Here is a 6,000-nt window from a genome sequence, read left to right as displayed (position 1 = left end):
GAAATCGCACTTCACTATCAAAGCTTAAACCATACGATCTACAGCATAAAAAGACCAATGCAATATGAACAGTGCTCGACTAGCCCCTTTGATATTGTGTAAGTCATTTGTGGTCAACGGTTGGTATGGGGCTTTTTTTTTAAAAAAAAACAACTACATATGCAATGGGTTTTTTATACAGCACTGACTAAAGATATGATTAATGACGCTATTCAGGTCATACTTTACACTCTTCCACCAAGTTCTTTATACTAACCAGCACTACCAGCACCACAACAACAATAACGAAATACTTCTTAAATCATCCTTTTATCGAGAATTATTAACCAACAAAATCCTTTGAACATAAATGAAAAAGTGTCCATTCTTAGAATATTAACGTTGAACTAAGTTTTTTCACAGTCCTCGTGTATTGTGTCACGCTGGACGTATTGTAGGTGGCGGCGGATTCCAAATGCTGCTGACACACATGGCTGAAACAACAGATAGAACAAACATATGAGCAATGATAATTTTCACTTAACGAGGTAAATACGAGGCCTCTAGTGCTGCATACACATACTGGTTTGAGTTTTGGGTTTTGTTTATTGCCAATTGTAGTCTGCCAATGATAGCCGCTTCGAGTCTGAACCAGTTGTTGCCAGTAACTGACATCATGAGCAGAGATAGAGGACATGTGTCAACTAAGTCCGAGAGTCCGATCGCCCGATCGCGTTAGACGCCTTTTATGACAAGCATGGGTGGGTGAAGGCCTATTTTAACACGGATTGTCACGGGTCCGTTGGTTTGCAATTACTAGGAGTGAAACTTATTATAAGATACAGACATGAGTCGTGGCATAGGGTATTTTCCATCACGATTCTATAAAGTTCAGAGGTTTCAAATCACATTACTCACCACGGTTTGAAACTGGTGATTTCAGGTCCACATAATCGAGGATATAATATATATAGATATCATTTGTTTTCATAGTTTTCAACCTTGTCAGTGTTGTGTTAATATTATTTTCATACACAAAAGAAATCTAAATGACAGGGTGCATCATTATCAATTAATTGCGTAAATCGATGCTCATGCTGTTGATCACTGGATTGTCTGAATCCAGACTCGACTGTTTGCAGACCGCTGCCCTATAGATGGAGTATTGCTGAGTTAGGCGTAAAACTAATCTCACCTTCATTCAATGTCATTTGAGCTGATGCTTTCTCTTGGCCAACTCTGCACTCGTACTTCCCTGTGTCAGCAAACTACACATCTGTCACAGTCAGCTGACGTTCCCTCTCATTTACAGCAATTTGAGTCTTGTTGGAGTGTGTCAGAGCTACATCGTTGAAGAATCACTGTCCTGTCTCCTCCGTGTCATCATACAACTCTGACATGAAGATGGCAGCAGCTACCCGGATGACCTCGAGGTTCTTCAGTCTCCTGAGGAATCCTGACGATTATACTCATAGTGCTGAAACTACACACCGTCGGCATTGTCTCAAGACACATTACGTTTCAACACTAGAGAATCAGGGATCTCATTTATATAAATACACCTGTGAATACATGAAGTTACAATATGTTTTGGTGACTTAATGGTAAAATGTTTATCATTACAAATGCACAAATATACAAATAACAGTGTATCTGATGATCAAACAGAATCAGGAATATGTTTGATATTAATAAACCTGGGAATACATAATGTTATGTATAAACATAACTCAACGATGAACCTGATGATGAAATCGATGGCCACAAATGGGTGTTTTTAGGCAGCATGTAACCTATGACAGTCCCAAAACGTCTTCTTCGTAACTGCGAAAGTCAAGACAGGATGTATTAATTTACCATGGGTGTAGACTGATTCTCCTCTACAAAATTATCACAGCGGTTGGTTTTGTGTAATGGTGAACAGAATCTGACACGAGTAAGTGAGCATCTTCTCTGTCCTTTATCTATTGGCCACTGGGCATTGCCGGCTCCTTCGTGTCACAAACACAAGTGCTCTAGAGCCTACCCCTAGTGGATCATTAACTCCTTGTCGCAGCAAATCAGGCTTTTAAGCTTAATCACCTGGGCAATTTCTTGCAATTTCACATGCATTTCTTTCTCAACTGTTACGTCTACAAGTATTCGTCGTTCTTATTCGTGAGAAATGTTTTGATTTCATATTTTTCCATTAAAAGCGGTGTTTCTATATCATGCATGATCTACCCAAGACTATTTGTCCACAGCAGCCCATGCGTGTCGTCAGTAGAGGCGACTAAAGGGATAGACTGTCTTTGTTGTTACATCTCATCGTTCCCAGTTGGGTAGTTCGTTCATTACTGGGGTTACCAGAATATTGCTACAGTGCGACAGTAGGAAAGAAAGACTTTGTAAAGCAAATTGGTTGAGTAGCCTGCTTGCTAGAGTATATAAATATTACGGATGTCAAAATATGATAATAATTACAAACTCCTGGCAAAGACTCATTTGTCTCAACATTCACAGTACATCACAAGAAATGCGTAACTTTTATTTATACTACAAACAAAAAGTATGGGGAAATCTGCCTTCCATGTGCAGTACGCTGTTGTGTTTGGGAGTTTGAATCAAACATGGCGCCGGTCTGTTTCAGCATCTTTGTGTTTTGGTGTTTTTTGACATTTCACTATTGAATCAGTTGCTTCATCGCATATTCCAGCATGTCATTTACAGTGCCCATTAAGCACACAAAAAGCTTCTTTTACCTGAGAGCATAAATGATCTCAGTACGTTTACGTTTAAATATGACTATCAAATTTCATTCTATCCAAGGCTTTTAACTTGCAGTATATAATTCATACGTGAACACATTCTACATTACCTGTTTCATTGATACAATCACGATCACTACGAAACAAATCCAATGGAAGAGACTGATTAAATCCATTTTTAGAAACAGGGGTAGCTCTCAGTTTCTTCACCCTCAACCCAAGGTAAGATGCCATATATACATAGCATCGACATATCAGAATTGAATAACTGTATCTGTATCTAATTTCATATTTATGAACTTGCTAGAAGGTTTACCTCCACGGGAACACAAATAATCCGTCACCTTCATGCTAACACATCTGAGACAAGTAAACAGTCTCAGAAATTATGCCAAATTATACTACGAATGAAAAAAAAGAACCTCTTGTTTCACAGTCTAAAGAAAGCTCCTGATAACCGATTGAACTAAGGTTGCAAACAGAACATTCGACCAAACATTCTTCATCAGCAAATCATGACCCTACTATTCAGAAATAACAGGAGAGGAAACATAATGTCCAGACTACCCCTGAGATCACTCATGATAGAGCAATAAGGGCTCAAAATATACACACTGTCAGCACAAGAAACAATTGTCTGGGCATGTCTCGAGACCATTTTGAATATATTGGACCAAGGAGCGACTTCCTCTTTCGTTGAACAATGCCATTGAAGTCTTATATATAAGCTGGAAGAATCATACAGATCCATATAATTATCTTTAAGCAGGTGTGTCTACAATGTCATGGAACGATTTGTAAGTAATGGATGTATTTCGTGGAGAACACCACCCTACTTACATTCTTTCAGCGTGTTTCTTTCGATTCTATATATCATTTAGAGTAAAAATCAATTGTTACATAATGATATAGTAATAAAATGCAAGAAATATATGTTTTCTTTGATTTTGAAAATTGCTTGCCATACTACCAGGAAGCATCGCATTTCACGAGATTTACATGACTTTGATTTTAAGAGGTCATTTGCGTCATTTGAGATCACAAATTTTAATAGACATTTTCACGCCCGAGTGGGTTCAGATCTGACCAGTGTAATCAGAACAGGAGGCCCAACAAGGCAGTATTTTCAGTCATATTACTCCGTTTTAATATTATAGTCATTTAAGATTCTTACGGGATCAGTGCATGGATTGTTTGTTATGTTCTTTTCTGCAGACGATTTTAGTATTTCTTGTCGTGGTACCCGTAGGCATCCTATTGAAAGGCGGTTACGGTTATGTCTCAATGAAATACATAAAAGCGTCAAAACTTAATACACAAGTGGTTGATTCCCATTGGCTTCATATTTTCTGAAACTGAAAGTAATTGGGTACATGTCTGCAGAAAATACAATCCACACAAGGACTTAAAACTATACAGAGTCAAAAAAAGAAACTTCACATTCTTTCTTCAAGGCACTATAACAAAAGAACAACAGATGGTAAGATGTTTAAATTGTTATTATTGCATTGCAAAATTCTGTGAGATGTAGTCGACACACTGACAGTGCCACAATCAGTTCCATTAGGACACACCGCCGTTCCAAAACATGGGTATGCAGAATGTCAAGACACAAGAATAACACTTCCTATGGAGATTGGCAGCCAGCAACCGCTTTCGAATGGTCTGTGAGGACAGTCGACCTCTACAGATCTCAGCCTTGGTTCGTGTAGCCGGCATAAATCTGTCACGTAGGACGACCCGACCTTGGGCGATCAGAAGTGGTGCCGGTCTGTTGTAGACGACCTCGCAAGTCATACACAGTACGACGGATGCATCCCATTGCTCTTGCGATACCAATAACTGATTTTCCCGCTTGCAACATGCCATCGGCACGCTCACGTTACAACGTTGACAATCGTGGCATTTAAAGTACCGTTAGAACTGTGGTTTAAATGTGTGTTTTTTTTCAATTCTTGAGGCCAATGCAAACACGTGAAATTGAAGATCAAGAGATCGACTGCACGTGCAAAACCTGATTTGGCACTGACGTCATTTGCACTGGGTTTGAGTGGGTTTTGCTAACGTTTTTTCTAGAGTCGAAAGATAGGGATCCCATTTCGGATTCGTGGATGTATCATCAGAGAAAAATTATTCATTATTTTAAAAAATGATATTTTGTGAAGTTTCTTTTTTTTTACTTAGTATATTTATATCAGGCTAAACATTTCAAACAATTGAGCTTTTTCACTTTTGTCATCTGCCGTGCCACATTCACACCACATATCACACACCCGAAAGTTAAATGCAAGCCTAAAAGTGTTGATGAGATCACGAAAACCTTCTCAATTTGTACAAATCACTCATCAGTTACAACAATGGATTATGGTCCCACAGTTTATGGTTGTCTTGAATACAAGTTACAGAAATCAGTGAGTGAGTGAGTTTAGATTTACACCGCACTCAGCAATACTCCAGATATATGGCGGCGGTCTGTAAATGATTGAGTCTGGACTAGACAACCCAGTGATCAACAGCATGAGCATCGGTCTGCACAACTGGGAACCGATGACATGTGTCAACCAAATCAGCGAGTCTGACCACCCGAATCCGTTAGTCGCCTCTTACGATAAGCATAGCCGCCTTTTATGGCAAGCATGGGTTGCTGAAAGCCTGTTCTACCTCGGGACCTTCACGGGTCTTACAGAAATCAGCATGGTTAGAGCTGATGAACCATCCAACAAACGAAAAACACTCTTGAACTCGCATTACAGTTTACTGCTAAACTGAAAATTCAAATTATTTTAGTCGATCATATTTTGAAACGTTTCGAGACAAGCCCAAACTTGGTTCTCCAATTTGGAACAGAGTAAAGCCGCATAACAACAACTGACACAAGCGCTCGATTTAGCTGTTATCTACACTTCCTTGGTACTTTGTTACACTCAACAATTAACCTAGCACGTACGTAGACCGAACACTTGCTAGATTGCTATATTCTTCCCACAATAACGCTTCCAATTGGGTTCATATCTATCATGAGTATCACCAATGTTTTCCCTGATGAATACAATGCTAAATTGTGCTGTCATTAGATCATATTCCAGCTTACAATATAACAAACTCCATATTCATCGCTGAAACCACAGCAAAAGGTACTGGAATATATTCACTAACAAAATGCATGTGAAAACATTAACATATTCTCTTATTCATTGACGTGTCTACAAAATCTAAAAAATTGATGTTACTCTTGCAAATCACTATAATGGCGTCATTTTTAGTTCGATAGCCT

This window comes from Haliotis asinina, chromosome 3, assembly GCF_037392515.1.
Source record: "Haliotis asinina isolate JCU_RB_2024 chromosome 3, JCU_Hal_asi_v2, whole genome shotgun sequence".
NCBI classification, from domain to species: Eukaryota; Metazoa; Mollusca; class Gastropoda; order Lepetellida; family Haliotidae; genus Haliotis; species Haliotis asinina.
This window is presented reverse-complemented; position numbering follows the sequence as displayed.